This window comes from Macrobrachium rosenbergii, chromosome 46, assembly GCF_040412425.1.
Source record: "Macrobrachium rosenbergii isolate ZJJX-2024 chromosome 46, ASM4041242v1, whole genome shotgun sequence".
Classification (NCBI taxonomy): domain Eukaryota; kingdom Metazoa; phylum Arthropoda; class Malacostraca; order Decapoda; family Palaemonidae; genus Macrobrachium; species Macrobrachium rosenbergii.
This window is the reverse complement of record NC_089786.1, coordinates 14,653,509-14,673,508: the sequence shown is the minus strand read 5'-3', so window position 1 is coordinate 14,673,508 and position 20,000 is coordinate 14,653,509. Positions and strand designations below refer to the sequence as shown.

The 20,000-nt window shown below is 35.7% G+C and overlaps 1 protein-coding gene across 14 annotated transcripts in view; it reads right to left on the bottom strand.

The window, feature by feature from the left end:
• The window catches only part of LOC136830235 (atrial natriuretic peptide-converting enzyme), an 848,233-nt gene that overhangs the window by 775,015 nt on the left and 53,218 nt on the right, over positions 1–20,000 (bottom strand). For 2 of the 14 annotated variants that reach the window (XM_067089556.1, XM_067089551.1), the window contains exon 1: positions 6,984–7,135. The exons of 10 other annotated variants lie outside the window; for them this stretch is intronic. The gene's annotated coding sequence lies outside the window, so the exon portion shown is untranslated. Of the gene's footprint in view, positions 1–6,983; positions 7,136–20,000 lie in introns of those variants that run through there. 2 more of the 14 variants (XM_067089550.1, XM_067089557.1) reach the window with 1 other exon arrangement.

The following is a 20,000-nucleotide window of genomic DNA, read 5'->3' as shown; positions in this document are numbered from 1 at the left end:
TTGCCCAGCTCCAAGCTTACCATTAATCTCGGGAGACAAAGCTCGGCCGATTTGTCATGGCGAAGGCACTGCCTGCCGCCGATACCCTGCGCCCTCTCTGTTAATCTGATGTAGCTGTTATCGCAGTATATATTGTATTACCCCCCTGCCTGTGTGTGGGAGGGGGGGGGAGGGAGGAAGGGAGAGGGTGAGGGTGGAAGGGCAGGTCGTAACTGGATTGGGAATAGGAAAGAAACACGGGGGCCGGTGTCGAGGTAAGAAGAGAAGGCAAGTGAGGAGATTCTGAATGCTTGGGAATTAGCCGATTGTGTTTGTAAGGGTGGAAAGAAGGAGGGGCAAGGTATAACTAGAAGGGGGAAGGATGGGGAAGGAACGATGTATGAAAGGAAGGGGAATGGAAGACTGAAGGGGGACATATCTTGGCTTGACAAGAGTAACACAACCTACAGCTACAGAATGAGATAATAGTATATTGTTACAAGGGCGAGAAACCAATTAATTTTGGACAAAATCGAAATTCGCAAAGAGAATTCAATGAGCATTACTCAAGAAAATGCAATTAAAAATGATTAACAAAAAAGAAAGGTAACTCGACTTAATGTGGTCACTATAGAAGTACTGCACGATCATAGGGCGTGATTAAAATGTACGTATGGCCATGCTCAACGGGCTACGGAAAGAAATTGATAAAATCCTTAGAGATGAACAATCTGGCTTTATAAAAAAACAGGATTTGCATAGACCAAACATTTGTGTAAGGCATATCCTGTATAGAATTTAAAAATCCCTCCCTCGGGACTTTTGTTGACTTCGCAGGCATTTGACAGTGTTTACGGACTAATATCAAGGTATTTTCGCTACTTATGTCAAGTTAAATGATATTTCTCATGGACGAGCTAGTTGGTCGAGTCTTGTCTGGTGAATTCGTAGTGAACGACGAGGTGCCACCGGAAAGTACTATATCAGCTTTGGTGTTTGCGCTTCTCGTGGATTTCGAGGGAAAAAATGGTTGAAGATGGAAAAAAAACTGGTTGAAGATGGAAAAAAAAACTGGTTGAAGATGGGAAGAAAAAACTGGTTGGAGATGGAAAAAAATTGGTTGGAGATGGAAAAAAATTGGTTGGAGATGGAAAAAAAAATTGGTTGGAGATGGAAAAAAAAATTGGTTGGAGATGGAAAAAAAATTGGTTGGAGATGGAAAAAAATTGGTTGGAGATGGAAAAAAAAATTGGTTGGAGATGGAAAAAAATTGGTTGGAGATGGAAAAAAAATTGGTTGGAGATGGAAAAAAAAATTTGTTGGAGATGGAAAAAAAATTTGTTGGAGATGGAAAAAAAATTTGTTGACGATGGAAAAAAATTGGTTGGGGATGGAAAAAAATTGGTTGGAGATGGAAAAAAAAATTGGTTGGAGATGGAAAAAAAATTGGTTGGAGATGGAAAAAAATTGGTTGGAGATGAAAAAAAAATTGGTTGGAGATGGAGAAAAAAATTGGTTGGAGATGGAGAAAAAAATTGGTTGGAGATGGAGAAAAAAATTGGTTGGAGATGGAAAATAAAATGGTTGGAGATGGAAAATAAAATGGTTGGAGATAGAAAATAAAATGGTTGGAAATGGAAAATAAAATGGTTGGAAATGGAAAATAAAATGGTTGGAAATGGAAAAAAAATGGTTGGAAATGGAAAAAAATGGTTAGAGATGGAAAAAAAAATGGCTAGAGATGAAAAAAAATGGTTGGAGATGGAAGAAAATCTTTTGATCGCAGTAAAGACAGACTTAGAATATGCTGATGATGCTGTCTTAATCGGCAGATAATCCTATGATTTGCGAAGCTTACTTAACAGAAACCCTCCTTTATCTTGAAAGATGGGATCTAAGATAAATCTATATAAAACTAAAATAATGAGGACAGAGTATGCATAAAGGGGTGAAATAATACTACATAAAGGCGTAGTCTTCCAGATATTTAGAAAAAACGATACTCCATACAGGTTTCCTTTAGGTGAGAATAAGGTTTGGACATCAAATAAGACTAAAATTGCATACAAAAGTAAGATTATACCTAAGGCTTGTATAATCTGCTCAGCTATACTGATTTAAAAATAAAACTTTATGAAGCACAGTTCGAGCCAGATGGCGAATAGAGTAAGAAATGATGCCATATGGAAATTATGGAAGTTTCATCATTTACATCAGAAAATAACGGCTTGGACTTGTCCTTCGTACCACGCAGGGGGAGTAATACATGATCTTGTCAGATAGGCTCCAGATCTTGTCAGATGGGCTCCAGGAATAAAATCTTGTCATAAAATCTCAAAATGTACCAGTTTGAAATCTCACCCTTATCGCTTACGTTTATACCTTTATTATTTAATAGGTTTCTAAAATCTGTGAAGAACATATACTTTGTTTTATATAATGTTAACGTTAAACCCATCAAGGCATCAAATTATAACAACACTAATCATGGCACCATCCCATACTTCAAAACATACCGGTGGCACTGCCCATCTCATAGCATACGCGCATACTACATACTCATACACACCAATATAAATATATATATATATATATATATATATATATATATATATATGTATATATATATATATATATATATATATATATATATATATATATATATATATATGAGAGAGAGAGAGAGAGAGAGAGAGTTTTCCATACCGCCCATAAACCCACAAAATTTCATCAATGAACGTCACTTACAATTACATAAATTTGATTATAGGCAAAACCAGTCAAAACCATTTTTGTGTACGATTCCCGTTTCGTCGAATTTTCAGGTTTAACCGCATGATCCGCAAAAATAAAACCGCCGCGGCGTGGTGATCTCAAGCTTCAAGCTGACAGTCGAATGAACTAGGGATGCGTCAGATTTCACAGTGGAGTGCCGCCCGCAGCCTTGTCTCGCGTGAGCACTCTTCAGCCTTACGAAAGCCCTTTGCTGGGTCCCTTTGGCCCCACTATACTTTCTTACTTACTTCCTTTTACTTTCCATTCGTTCTCTTTGGCTCTCCTCCCCCAACTGCCCAACTTTGCCATTTCTTAAATCTTCATTTGTGAGCAAATCCTCCGGGCCACTCCCTGAATCAGCAAGTACGACTATCTTGGATATAAAGATAACAACACTGATGGTCAAGATAAGATAGCGAGGTCACAGCTTCATATCACTGGCATTTAAATGAAACGGGGCTTTGTTTCGTTTGTCAGAAAGCACCAATTAAAAAGTTAATGTCAGAATGCACTAATTAAAAAGTTATGTCAAAATGCACTGATTAAAAAGTTAATGTCAACAGTAATTTGAACAAATTTCGATGTCGTATATACCCAGCATATATTTATAGTTAATTAGGTGTTATCTTGAAGGATTAATCACATGCATGACTGTCTATACGTGTTGACGGAAGTGCAAAAGAGCAGTTCTACTTCTGATCACAAATGAAAACACCTTAGCGCACTTTTACAAATGAGGAGGAGTTAAAATAAATCTGGAGAAAGAGAAAAATTCTTTATCAAAAACTTGGGAGTGGAGTGATGTGTTCATATTATGCAATTAGAAAACAGTAGCGTTTTGTTGAAAAAACCTGAGGTATAATCAAGAAAATTATTATTATGTACACACATTCACACAAACTAGAAGATTAATGATTGAATCAGATTTCATTTTGTATTTCTCAACCTTCACCGTTACAAATGGAATCTTAAAAATAAAATATCCATACACTTAACGGTGCTTGCGTCGCCAACTAAGCAAGTGCAATAAAGTAAATGAAAAAAGCGTTTTCATCGTCCTTTGTAAAATATGTAGAGAAATTCATAGCGCTCCGCTGTAAGAAGGAATCTGATTTTTTTACTTTGCTTTTCTCATCTTATATTTTCCTTTCAGTCTTGGTTAAACAGAGGTATATAGGCTTTTGCTTCGTTCATAAGACATTATCCGGAGAAGTAATTTTCCTTACGAAAAAAAAAAACAAAGCAATTGACAAGCAAAATGTTTCCGTATCCTTTACAATTTTATACTCACTAAGGATTCAAGAAAATGGAGTAATGTACCATCCAATTTCAAAGGCCCCGTGGAAAGTAAAAAAAAAAAAAAAATTATATAAAACAAACAAAATATCAGCTATTTTCATTTATATGATGTAGTTTCCCACCCCGAAAGCCTCCAAGAAAGCTAAAGAAATTGCATTCAAAGCAAACAAAATGTGCATTTTTGCTTTTTCCTAACATCTTCCCCAGGACCTTCTAATGCAAACAGGCCATTTTACCTCAACAGCCAGGCAGTAAGCACCATTCGCCAACATTCCAAGTAAACAACTCATCTGTTTGAATACTTTCCTTTTTTTATGCAGCTGAAAAACACGGACCTTAATACAGGCGAGGCAGTCTAGATTGCATGAGACAATCCTTCGCTTGGAAATCAGGAATAACTTTATTCATTCCGCATTTATCGTCATCGTTTTATTCTTGCCTTCCTTCGTTTCTCGTAAGTTTTTATTTTGATTTTGTTCTCGCATTTATTACTGCCTTACTCTCTCTTCGCCTTATTCTAAATGAACTCTTGTTGCTGATGGCAAATTACCATTCTTACTTGACTGTTTTTCTTCCCTTAAATACCTCCGTTATCGAAGTTGGAAAGCGACAAGGTTCTCTCGTGTCTGCGTACTGAAATCTAAAGCGAAAGAAACATGATGAAATTGAAAGAATACAGCCACTAGATGATCGCCCCCAGGGATAATTAACACTTAATGAATATCGATGAATATTTTATTGTTATTGCCATAGGAACTATTTCAACCATTAGTCAATGTACGGAGTGGGGCAGAGTATGCCCTACCGAGCACTTTTGTTTTATACTACTGTTCAGCTCTAGCTCAACCGGCCAACTGATTCTAATGAGTCTCGTCCAAAACAAATGGTCGCATTACCATTTTTCCATTCTTCATGGGATTCGTTTTTTTTTCCTGTGCCCCATAACGGGAATATCTATCGCGACTCAAATTTAACTGCCAAAGCTAACTCACACTAAGTTACCATATTGCCTAAAACTGGGCTTTTCAGGATACTTTATATTTTGGGAGCCATATCAGCGTTGAGAAAGTATAATAGTAATGATGAGAGAGGCATTTGGGATTTCCACAGGGGTAAAAACTTTAGATCTGAACTACACATTGAATAAGGAACATGAAAAAAACTCAATCATGAATTCCGCTAAGATACCAAAAGGCTAACGCTTTTATTATTATTATTATTATTATTATTATTCACAATACAAGCCAAAGTAATTCATAATTTGATCTTATTTGCTTGTCAAACAAGCTTCACAAAATAGAATCGCTTATCCGTAAAAAGACGGAAACCCCAGTTACCCTACAACAGCGTCTTGTATTTCAGTTATTCAGTGACCTTTTGAAATATTCTAAAAACAAATAAGCATATTGGAATGGTTATTTGTTTATTTATTTTAGCTAGAGAGCTTTGGACTATGGATATTATTCCGAGAAGCCCAAGAATATTATTCGTAAGTTAAAAAATATTAACATTCCAGAAAATGTCATCGTAACATACTACCACATATTCATCGTATTTGTTTTAAGAAATTTTGTCCTCTCACATGAGTCCTTTATTTTTGTTTATTAGGTGGGATCCTGCTATCCGTGATCTAACAGATCCTAATCTCGTATCTAGGACGAGTGGAGTCAAGAAATACATAGAAATTTCCATGTAATTCTACGTACAGCGATTTACTTTAAAAAAAATCTCATTTATTTAGCCTCAGTTGACCCCAAAACCAAAGAAGCTTGCAGGTTACACCATCGATTTCTTAAATAACCATCCATTTTACCCCAGTTCCAAACCGCTAATGAGCGTACGTCAAAGCCTCCTTACAAATAATTATCACAAATTGCTACTAAAACAACATATTACAGCCTGTCAACTTTTTATCAGCCAACATCTTTATCACTTCACAACCCAATATCGTCTCGCAAACCATTATCAACTTGCTCCATTATCACCTCACATGTATAAATTTCACTAATGAATTGTCGCCAAATCTCAAAGCCTTTTATATACTAACACCATTATCATCTCACAACCCTTCATCAACTCATACCATTATCACATCACAATCCAATGTTCTCCTAGCTTGGCATTCACTATACCACTACCACCTTATTGCCATATTAAACAACCCTTTATTAACAATATCAAATACCATTTCACAAACTAATGTAACCTCACAGCCCTATAAAATGTCTTTACCTAATTTTTATTCCTCGAAAATTTGTACATTGTTAAATTAAAATTCTGAATAAAACAGTTTCCTCGCTCGCTTACATAAGAGCTCCTGTTCACCTCCGTGATTTCATTACGATTACGCATCACCTCAAACCCTATTTACAACCCTATAGATTCAGTGGCTTTTTGAACCTCGAATCTAGGCACCTCTGAACTTGACCTAGGTAACTTTGGACTTCCAGCCTCGGTAACTAAGATCTTTCAACCTTCATAATCAATCTTTGGAATGAACATGCTATGGCTTACAGGAAAAAATCTCTGTAGAAACGCATCCGAAAGACATACCAGCACCCCCATCGTCGAAATATACCCCTCTAAATTATGCATTCTATCAGAACCTGCCCTAACCTACACTAATTTTGGGCAAAGCTTCCTAATGATCCCTTAACTTTTCTTAGACTCTCCTTTACCGCCCATGAACGTCAAAGGCGTCTCGGGGCTTTAGCGTGTTTTAAGACAATTTTGTTAACGTCTAACAGTCTTCCAGACATTAATTAACCTTTTACATATAAAATGCCAAAATATTTCTCAAACACTCCACCAGGAAAATGTTAGATATGGCTTCACAATCGGCAGTTAGAAGTTTACCATACCGAGGCGCAAATAGGTGCGTTTTTTCAGTTACCAAGGGTAAACATTTTTTACAGAATTTAAGTATTTACCTTTAGTTTTAGCTAATGCATATGTAGATTCCATAGCTCGGACTGCTGGGTCAGAAAACCAGCTTCTGTAGCCGATAATACTAACAATTATTTGACACTATCATCGTACACTCAATAAACGAAGTTACCTTAGCCTGCACCGCAAGAAGAATGGCTTAACTAGTCTGAAAGCCGGAGACAGGAAAACCAAACTTTTGGTTTGAACCATGCCACTGCCAGATGTAAGTCAGCCATATATAATTTGCACTGCAGATAGCTTCTCAATTCAAAAATAATAAAAATAATGGTTTCACAGGACCCCATATATACCATACTACCAAAATATATAAGAGGTAAAGGATTGCTTTAAAAAATGCCGTACATCTTTGCTACACACACTAAGGGCAGCGCAATCCTAAACTTCTTAAGGGGTTTCATTTCATTGACAGTTTCGATGACTGGACATTTTTTTTATGACCATGAGAAAAATTAATTTAATCCTAGCAAATTTTTTTTCTGTTCATGATGACCATAAAATTATATATTCTATAATAGTAAGGTTACGCCTACAGTAGTACTGATTACAAACCCTTAATAATGATGGTGGTTCTTGAATTTTTTCTTGATACTATTTAACTTGAAGGTTAATTCGACCATCTATGGAAACCCGATGTGAGAGATGAAACATATATGTGTGTATATATATATATATTTATATATATATATATATATATATATATATATATATATATATATATATATATATATATATATATATATATATATATATATATATAATCTCAGTACTGTATGATTCATCTCTCAGGCTGGGTTATCATAGATGGTCGAGTCAACCTTTTAAGTTAAATAGTATCAAGAAAAAATATTCATGAACTGACATAATTAATAAGGGTATGTAATCAATATTACTGTAGGTGTAACCCGATATTGTACAATTTCAATGCTTATTATTAAAAAATGTAATTTCATATATCTGTATATACTGTATATGTATATATATATATATATATATATATATATATATTATATATATTTATATTTAATATATGTATGTGAGAGAGAGGAACTTTGCTGTTGGAGAAGAAGTGATTTCGGTATGTTTCATTACAACCTTGTAGCGTACCTCTGTTTACTCAAGAATTGCATTCAAATGTATAGCTAGTAGTTAGGAGACACGAATGTGTTTTATTCTTAAATAGAGAAGCACATGCAACTAGCAACACTATCCAAGAATAGCCTACTAGTTGAGAGTCAAGAGGGAAACCTCCTCTAAAAGAAAATTGAGTGTATAGGAAAAATGTAGCAGTGTGCAGTAATTTTGAAGTTAACTTTTAAGCATTGAAACGATGTTGGAAAAATCAGTCCAGTTCATATACTAAATTCATCTCCATCATCTACAAAATCCAGTTTACTTATTTACCACCTGTTCTACCGATACCAGGTAAATAAGTGGAATTTCACATTTTAAGTTGCTACTACCTAACCAAGGCTTAAAGGAAAAGAGAAAAATTGAGAGAGACTGAGAAAGAGTGGGAATCTAACTCCAAAGAGGAGAGAGAGAGAGAGAGAGAGAGAGAGAGAGAGAGAGAGAGAGAGAGAGAGAGAGAGAGAGAGAGAGCTGTACAGGGTCGATCACGTTCAACTCTTAAAATCCTTAAAAATCGAAACACGCTTTGCATGACAGGTGTGTTTCTACCTGCGAAGAGCAAGCTCACTAATATTTATACTCCTTTTCTATATTATTGTGCTTTTCTCTCTTCCTTTATGTGTATCTCCGCATCCGTATTTTTCTTTCCAAGAACCACAACCTAATTGGTGTAGGAGAGACTCATTTTCTCTCTCTCTCTCTCTCTCTCTCTCTCTCTCTCTCTCTCTATATATATATATATATATATATATATATATATATATATATATATATATATATATATATATATATATATATATATATATATATATATATATATATATATATATATATATATATATATATATATATATATATATATATATATATATAGACAGTAAGCTGTTTATTACTGCTTACAAAACATTGTTGACAACATTCAGGAATCATACTGAAAAGAATATTTTATTTTTAATATATAATCATTACATTGTCTTTCTTTGGGATTGTTGATTTGAATTACAAAATGGAACAATATACATAATAAAATATATATGTACATATGTTTTATATATACACATATATATACATATGTATTTCTGTATATATATGTATTTATATTATATATATACTGTATGAGTTAGCTTTAATATCTGTTAGAAAGAGTACTGAGTATGGTGTTGCAAGTTCTATGCCTCCTGCCATTTCACGATTTTCACACATCGGAGACCAACGAGAATGCTATCTATTATTTTCATATTCCGCCATCCTACAAGAGTGAAAAAAGCGTTGCCGTTACCGCAACAGTCACTTTAAAACTTACTGACCAGCTGTACATATTTTATGAAAATGATTTCCTTGCGTCAGCCACTGACGGATGCAGGTAGCAATGACTGTTGTCTTTTTTGACTCATGAGAATGTTAAACTTATCAGGAAGTCTTTCTTGGATGAGACTTGTCATTCTCGACGACCCATCCTAGTCGACTAACCACCTGGCCTTCTGACTCACCGCTTAAGTCAGTAGGGGGATAGTGGATTTCTTCTTCCAAGAAACTAGCCCATCGACTGACTGACTGATTACTCTGTGATTATCTCTCTCTCTCTCTCTCTCTCTCTCTCTCTCTCTCTCTCTCTCTCTCTCTCTCTCTCTTTCCAGCTACCACAGGTTTACTGAGCCATGGCCAACATGCTTAAGGTAAACGTCCGCAATGTCTCGGGAAGCGGACGGTACACGCCTTACAAATCGGCCACTTCCGGACAGGTGATGAATCCTCCTCTCATTGATTGTGGGAACAGACGAGAACCATCACCTCGAGTGAGAAAGATGAGATAAAACGCAGTGGAGAGAGAGAGAGAGAGAGAGAGAGAGAGAGAGAGAGAGAGAAGAAGAAGAAGAAGAAGAAGAAGAAGAAGAAGAAGAAGGAGGAATTGGGAGTCTTGCAAAGGCAAGGAAAAAGAGAAAAAATGCATAAGACTTAGACGTTATTTGGTCTGCAGTAACTGTAAAGAGAGGAGCTGAGAGAAGGACTGCTTCAACAATGGCCATTAGCGTGGTTCTTTAACCATCCCTGAAATCCAAAACTTCGTGGCCTCTCCTCTATTCCCAAAGTCCCGTGAACTGCTAATTCGCAAAAGGAGACTGTTATCTTCTAACTTTATTGAAAAAAAAAACTAATAACCATCAACCATCAATTTCTTGCAAATGCTTCTCTCTCCTCTTTTGTCCTTCATTTAGAAATGAGCTTAAATAATGATGAATATATATATATATATATATATATATATATATATATATATATATATATATATATATATATATATATATATATATATATATATATATAAGATTTTATTACTACTTAAGCAAACTCATTCTCCTACTGTCTTAGTGTGCACCCCGGCGTGTTTAGGAGGATACCTACACGTGCGCATTACAACACGCAAAAAACACGATAACATAATCAAATTCAGATATGACCACGATCTCTAAAGAAACCGGTCCGGCTCAACTTTGGCCACCATTTAAGTAATAACACTTAGGAACGTATTTTTCCAGATTCTCCCAGGCGAACCAATGGCGTTCCAGCTATTCTCGGCGTAATTAAAACGGCAATTCCGTGATGAACTTGCAATTGCAAAGTTCAAACCGCAGTCAATAACCTTGTTGCAACTTAATCCGAATGCATTCTGGCTGCAATTGCTGAGACTAAAATGCCTTCGCCTAGCTGCAGAGAGAGAGAGAGAGAGAGAGAGAGAGAGAGAGAGCTTTACGGAATGACGTTGTTTGGAAGCGTTCTCCATATACTATATTTGTTTTTCCTGTTTCATCCATTTCACTCCTTTTTATTCTTTATTTTTTTCAGTCTTTTTCTTCTTTGTTTCTTTGATTTTTCTTTCTACTCGTTTTTCTTCTCCATTCATTCATCACTTTGAGTTATCGCTGTTTAGGTTTCACCACCTCTTCAGCTACTGTGTCTCTTTCCCTCTTCAATTCTTGTTCACTCTAGCTTTATCTTTATTCACTTTTCTTTTCGTTCTCTTTATTTCACATGACTGTTCGAGCACATTTACTATTTCAGTCCCTCTCTTCTCTTTGCGTTTCATCCCGTTTTCTCTCTTCTTTCTCCGTTTGCCACCATACAGTGTAATTACCAAGAAAGCTCAGAAAATATAGAATTCCATCATAGAGTGTAATTACCAAGAAAGCTCAGAGAATATAGAAGTCCACCATTGAGTGTAATTGCCAAGAAACCCCAGAGGATATAGTATTCCACTATAGAGTGTAATTACCAAGAAAGCTCAGAAAATATAGAATTCCACTATAGAGTGTAACTACCAAGAAAGCTCAGAAAATATAGAATTCCACCATAGAGTGTAATTACCAAGAAAGCTCAGAGAATATAGAATTCCAACATTGAGTGTAATTACCAAGAAAGCTCAGAAAATATAGAATTCCGTCATAGAATTTAATTACCAAGAAAGCTCAGAAAATATAGAATTCCATCATAGAGTGTAATTACCAAGAGAGCTCAGAGAATATAGAATTTCAACATTGAGTGTAATTACCAAGAAAGCTCAGAAAATATAGAATTCCACCATAGAGTGTAATTACCAAGAAAGCTCAGAAAATACAAAATTCCATCATAGAGTGTAATTACCAAGAAAGCTCAGAAAATATAGAATTCCACCATAGAGTCTAATTACCAAGAAAGCTCAGAGAATATAGAATTCCACCATTGAGTGTGATTACCAAGAAAGCTCATAAAATATAGAATTCCACCACAGAGTGTAATTACCAAGAAAGCTCAGAAAATACAGAATTCCAGCCTCGGAAATGAATGGTATAAAAGATATACTCAAGACATATTCAGTTAGTCGTCTCTCGAGTTCACGAATTCCACATAGTTTCGGGGGTAACATGGAGAGTCTTGCGTGTTCAACTTGGCCAAGGAAACGATGGCGGAAGACTGTTGTTAATTTGCTTTGCATCAGACCAAAACTGAACTGAAGGGATATCTTTATTTTTAAATGTAAACATTCCTGAACCGAATGAAAGCTAACCTGAAGATAATAACTTGTTTACCGTTCGGTAACAAGCTAGCACTTACAGGAATGACAATACATACATACATACATATAAAGCAAAGGCTATTACACCCTCCTTTTAACTCACGCCCATCAGTATCAGTGACACTGCCCGGAAGAAATCCACAGTTTTACAGTAAAGGAATGAAAGAGTGTAATGTTAAATCAATTTAAGCCAAGCAACAGATTGCCCGAAAGTTAAAAGCACAAACCTGACATCGATGCAGCAACCTTCTAAATGTGTATGTCACGTGCTAGACTATCGTTTGCTCACTTCCCGCGAGAGCATTTCCAGTGTTTGCTTTATAATGATGAAAAATGGCTCTGAATCACCACACCAGAGCTAGCGTGAATACTTAGCAGCAATGTTCTTTCATTTTCTAGTGAATTGTGGGTAATGACGGTGCGTTTGGTATAAAAACAGAAAGCATTTTCTCATATTTGCTACTGTTGTATTAAACAACAATTGTTTGATACAACAGTAGCAATAATTTTAATAACAATTTCAATAACGATAACAAAATTAGAAATAACAACAATTTATTATTGCCATATTTCCTAGTGCTGTTTTTGTCATATCTTATTCAAATTCATATTATCATTACTATAGCTTTCGTAATGATATAGTAACTTCAATAATAACAGTAATATAGTGATAATTAAAGTAACTGCAATAAGAATACAAGTGAAGAAGATAAAACAGGATCCTCCGGTTTCAGCGAAGTGTACCAAAATTATCATTCATAAACTATGACCTTTCAAATAAAATGACTGTACTCCTCAATAAATATCTTTTATTCAGTTCTAGGCCATTAACTTCTAAATGAAATGTCTCTTTGGTCTTCATAAAAAAGCTACACTGTATTCTCCAACTTGTCCAATTGTCCCGCAAAAATTTTCCAAATTAATTAAGTCTCAATTTTCCATTCTCATGCATGGGTGGAGAGAGAGAGAGAGAGAGAGAGAGAGAGAGAGAGAGAGAGAGAGAGAGAGAGAGAGAGAGAGAGAGAGAGAGAGATTATATATACGTGTGTGTGTAGATGCTTTGTTTTTTCTGAACCCATCCCTTATCATGAGGAACAGGATATATATATAGATATATATATATATATATATATATATATATATATATATATATATATATATATATATATATATATATATATATATATATATATATATATATATATATATATATATATACATACATATATACATATATATGTGTGTGTGTATATATCATGAGAAACAGGATATATATATATATATATATATATATATATATATATATATATATATATATATATATATATATATATATATATATTACGCCAACAATTAAAGCATAAATAACCGTTTTATTCGTTTACAGTTTCCCCAAGATACAGAGATTCCCCTCTGTCTTATGTCAACGGTCAAATCCAATAAGAAAATATCAATAAAGCCAATATACCGTGACCAGTTACCCAAACAAGCCCAAAACACGGAACATTCCGTTGAGCGTTGCTACCAGAGAAAAACATAGGCAAATTATAAAAGTCAGGCAGTCACGAAAATGATACACAAGGCTAGCAGACAATAAAGCTGCCGAGTCGGTATTCTGAATATAGACAAATACAACGCGTAGACACGAAGCTGTTCGGTCAGATATTCTGAAAGAGACATACGACATATACAATGAGTAGACAGTGAAGTTGCAGGGTCACATATTAACGAGCAGAGAATGACTTTGTAGAGGCAGATACAGACAAAGAGACAAATTCAATGATCAGACAATTCTGAGAGAAACAAATGCAATGCGCAAAGTGACAGATACAACTAGCGGACAATGAAGCTGTTTGTTCAGATATTAACGAGCAGACAAATGAACTGTAGAGTCAGATATACTGAAAGAGAATATGTGCAAAAGAGCTGACAATGAAGCCGTTGGAACTGATACTTTCAAAGAGACATATTTAACGAGCAGATACCGAACCTGTTTAGTCAGATAATCTGGAAGAAACAAATACCAAGACCAGAATTTGAAACTATTGATTCAGATATTCTAAAGGAAATAAATAAAAGAACCAGACAATGAAACTGATGTGGCAGATAATCTGAGAGACAAACAAAACGTCTGGGTCCGCTTTACTAAAAGAAATATAGATAACGGGTGAAAAATTAAGCTGTTCGGCCAGATATTTTAGAGTAAGCAAACAGAACAAGAAAAGAAAGTTGTTGGTTCAGATATTCTGAGAGCGTTAAATGAAACGAACAAGCAGCAAAGATGCTGGGTCAGACATTCTGCAAGTAATCAGCAGAACTTGTGGACGATAAAGTTGCTGGGTTTGTTTTTATGGGTGGAGTGAAAAAATTAGGCGACAGAAAATTTGCTGGATCAAGTATTTACAAAACGATCTACGATACCAGCAGACACTGAAGCTTCTGGGCCAGATATCCTTCCAGGGATGCAAATAATAATCAGGCCCAAAGATATTATTTGTTAAAGTAAGCAAGCAATAAAGCTATTGGGTCAAAAAATAACGAAAACCCGACGAAAGCAATGGATACAGTGACTTGACATGCCGAAAGCAACAATGTTATTGTTCTGAAAACGAAGTCGTTTGGCCAGACAAGCGAATACAGTAGTGCGGAACAAAAATAGCAGACAGCTAAGGTAACAAACGACACTTTCATGAAATAAAGCTTTTAAAAAAAAAACTGGAAAAGACCAAGGTTTTTAGATAAAAAGAAACAGAAAACCAAACAGTCAGATGAAGAAGAAACAAGAAATACATCTATTCAATTATAAGCAAGCTTAAATTAAGTCTGAATCTCACAGGCCACAGACAAATGGAGTTGTTACAAGGTCGTAGAATTAAACTGGTTCAATATTAGTCGCGGATTTAGTAGTGGAGGATTTCCAGGACTTCCTCGGAAGCACAGGATCAAATCTGTTCCTCCTATTATTGACGTTATCAACGGGAGGGGACTGTCGGTTAATGTCGAGACTGGCTTTGTGATACGGTTCGACTCCGGCGGTCAACTGCTGTGTTAATTGCACCAATGTTGACAAGGCGTACGGTCGAGCAAGTGATCAACCGTGAACTATCAGAGGATGGGCTGATATATATATATATATATATATATATATATATATATATATATATATATATATATATATATATATATATATATATAGAGAGAGAGAGAGAGAGAGAGAGAGAGAGAGAGAGAGAGAGAGAGAGAGAGAGAGAGAGAGAGAGAGTGTGTGTGTTGCTATCATTTGTATAAGTGTATGTTTGCTTAAATTATGCATATATGAAAAAACACTTGAACATGACCCGATGTTACAAGCGAATACGTGTGCACATTTATACATACAGTACATACATGTGTCCATATACAAAGCAGGGCTAAATATAATTTAAAGCTCTAGTGACAATAAATAATCAATGACAGTTCAGCTCCTTATTCCTTTTAATCATAAAGGGATTTTGCCTTGGACAGATACATTTTGCATTATACTTTAGGTTGAAAAATATTTACAGGAATAATAAACGTTCTAGAAGGTACGATAAGCTCTTGAAGAAATCAATTGTGTTTTTTTAGCCCTTGAGTAAAATACAAAATGGTAAATATGTTGATGGACTCCATATCAATCAATATTATTTCCTTGGCAGAAGTTTAACCAAAGAAATTACAACAAAAGGAAGCTAGATTTTACGAAATGACTCAACAAGAAAGAGTCAGAAAAATTCAGTGTTAAAAATCTGCTGAAGTATGTCCAACATGGTGAAGTTGAAGACAGTGGACTACTGGATTATCTTTGCAGATATGTCTTTCAGTACTGGAAAGACGTAAGATGTATGTGAAGAGATGTATAAAAATATATATATATATATATATATATATATATATATATATATATATATATATATATATATATATATATATATATATATATATATATATATATATATATATATATATATATATATATATATATATATATATATATATATATTGCTGAGTTGGGAAGTTGGGGAAAACTCGCTGGTATGCAAGCAGTTGGCTTGCCCAGGTAATTCCTTGGGTGCAGTTGCTCTCAGGTTCCAACAACTTCTTTTAGACTTGTATGGCCTAGTGGGCAGCGTCCTTGCCTTTCAATTGAAAGACCCGGGTTCGATCCTGATGTGAGTCAGAAATTTATTTCTGTTCCACACGTGATTGTACGTTGATTATTTCTATATATATATATATATATATATATATATATATATATATATATATATATATATATATATATATATATATGTGTGTGTATGGTCTTTCTAGAGGACTGCACACCTAAACATACCTGGCCATGAATATTAGACAAAGTGGGACTCTCCAGGAAAGTAAACTGAGATCTATTTCTAAATTATCCTAGGTAAGTTACAAGACACTCCTTTACATGGCACTTTACATGGCACAGTTGCTATACGTTTCCAGACAGTGTATATTCGTATTTTTCAAAGTTGACATGATTCTGGAAAGTTGTTGTGACAATTGCACCTCCACGGAGGTGTGTCTTCTGTTTCCTGCCTCGAATAGGGATCTTTCATCAGTAGTGCCTCTTAACCAGCGATTATGACAGCACAAGGCAAAGCCTCGGTCGAAACGGCTAAAACTGAAGGTTTAAAAGATATCGAACTGAGATTGCTCTGCATTAGGCGCTAGGCGGGAAGGGATGACTATTCATAAGCCCGACCTTATTGGATCATAATCTGTTCATTAACAAACGCATACAAATACCATAATATTCTTTCAGTCAAAACCTCATCCATTGTCGTAAGGAGGTTCGGGAAGTGAACTTCAGAGTAAAAAAATTAAGAACATTTAAGTAAAAAATCTAAACCGTCAAAACTACATACAGAATAGAGAATAATAAAAGATGAAAATTACAGGTAAAGGTCCAAAAGAGAGAAAAGTGGAGGAAGAGGAGGAGAGAAAAGGAGAGTGAGAGAAAGAGAGAGTGAACCAAAGTCCTGATTTATCCAAAAACCCCGGCGAACGAGGAACATCAGCGTGGCCTAAGAAAACAAGCCAGCCAGTAATTTGCATAAATTACACATATCTGCAACCGCAGATAGTAATTGATATGGCGATAATTATCCCCCCTACCTCCTCCCTCACTCCGAAAGGAGGGGGAGACCACACACCCCAAGGCCCCGAATGGGTTGCAGAGATGGCTATGACCAGATGCCGGAGTGTCGGAAAAAATAACACTGTGGTCGGAAGTTACCAATAAAATCAGACGTAAATATGGTTTGTAGAGTAAAGCTAATAATAATGCTGATAATACGAGGTATAGCCGCCACTGTAAAAAAATTACACTGGAGGTATTCAGATCCTTCACTTGGCGTCGGCAACTATTGTTATTGTAACACCAGTGTATCTTTAAAACTCAAACAGTCAATTAATCCGTTTTATAACGTATCTCTTCACAAAATAATGACTGATCTTAACATTTCTTTACCTCTTCCGATGGGTGCCATCTTTGTAGGCTCTCAATCTGCTGGATAAACCAACAGCTTCCTTCTTTGTATGTTCCCTGTCTCTTCTGTACGTAGACAGTTCCATCTTTTTTATAACTGGTTCTCTTTAACAAACCGACACGCGCCATTTCTGTAGGCTCCACATCTCTCTGGCAAGCTAAAAGTCGCCATCTATGTAAGCTTCCTAAGTTTTCGACGGTCGCCATTTTAAAACCCGCGTGTCGGTCCGAAGCCTGTAGTTGCTGTCTTTATAGGCTCTCTTTCCTGCCTCTATGCCCACTCATAACCCTTCATATTCAAGGGCATTTCCCCATTTCCCTGCCGTTGGCAAACACTCCTTTATAAAGCAACAAATGGATGGGAGCATTTGGAAGACTGGGAAACCAGGCACATGGGTTTTTTTATACATATATATGGGAGCTACTGAAATGGTTACCCCTCACTTTCTCCTTGTTTTGAAGGTCTTTATGTAGCAGTTTCTTCATCCCTTGTGATTTTACGAAAACTTTTTGAATTACATTCCATACACATGTTTATGCTTCCCATAAACAGTTTTATGGACCAGTCATTATCCACAATAACGTACCTGTCTTGTGGCGCTTGTATTTTGGAAATAATTTGGCTAAAAATACGATTTTTGAAATGGAAATGAGAGCTTCTTTTTTAATGAATATGCATTTTGTTATTAGTTTTCCTTTAAAAGTTTTGCATTTAATGAGCATCTGCTTAGGCGACCTGGCATAAATTTTATTTACTTGTTTAGAGGGCTCAGTATTCTGTCTCAAAACCTTTATCCTGGTTACGATCAGTAATTAATATTTCTTGATATTTTTTCTTTAAATTTCGCCAACGACTCATAGGATAGAATAGAATATATAAGATTCAGGCCAAAGGCCAAGCGCTGGGACCTATGAGGTCATTCAGCGCTGAAACGGAAATTGACAGTAAAATGTCTGAAAGGTGTAACAAGAGGAAAACCTCGCAGTTGCACTATGAATCAATTGTTGGGAGAGGAGGGAAAGTAAGATGGAAGAAAGAGAATATGAGCGGAGATACAGTAAAAGGAATTAAAGGGGTTGCAGTTAGGGGTCGAAGGGACTCTCCAAAGACCTTTAAGTAATTACTACAGTGCATGGGATAAGGTGCACTGACGGCACTCCCCCGGCACTCTCCCACCCCACCCAACGGGGGAAAGACTTATAGATTATACGAGTTTGTGCTCTCAAATTAGTCAGGCAAAGAGTCTTAGTTGAACTTGGTTTTCCCTCTCAGTAATGAACCAGGAAACGATCACTAATTGGAAAGGCACAGTATCCTCTTTGATAAACGACAGGAAATGCACGTTGATACAGACTGCCATATAAATAGGTCTGTTGCTCTATGTCTAAGTTAAGTATATCTTAGTTTAACCAGACCACTGAGCTGATTAACAGCTGGCCCGAAGGATTAGATTTATTTTGCGTGGTTGAGAACCAATTGGTTACCTAGCAACGGGGCCTACAGCTTATTGTGGAATCCGAACCACATTATAGCGAGAAATGAAGTTCTGTCACCAGGAATAAATTCCTCTTATTCTTCACTGGCCGGTCGGAGATTCGAACTCGCGGCCAGCAGAGTGCTAGCTGAGAACAGAACCCACTTGCACAACGAAGAACTGTTCTATGTCTAACGATGTTCTGTGAACGCGACATGCTCAACATTTAGTGATGTTGTGTGAGTGACCACGGGTCACAAGGAGGTCCTAGGGACAACATAAGGAGGGACAGTACAAAGGAATGTTGAATTGCCGTTAATTTTACATTTCTAAGTACCATATGTTGTGTCCTTATCAAGAAATCGTTTCCCGGAATAGGGGTGGCTCCAGAGAGAGAGAGAGAGAGAGAGAGAGAGAGAGAGACAATATTCACTGCCTCACTCAAGGAAGACACCCTTGAGCAAATAACTTCCACAACATCAGCAGCTTCATTTATAATTAAGTCTTATCAGCGGGAGGAGTGACACCACGTGAGCACACGTACAATTTATGTACAGTATATTTCATTAACTTTATAAAAAGATACACACACATATATATAAAATATATATTATATATATATATATATACTCTATATATATATATATATATATATATATATATATATTTATTTATATTGAATCATATATATATATATATATATATATATATATATATATATATATATATATATATATTGAATCTCTTCCAAGGTTAAAAATGAAATTACAAACTCATTTAACGAGTGGTTTCGATAACCGCATGCATAAGT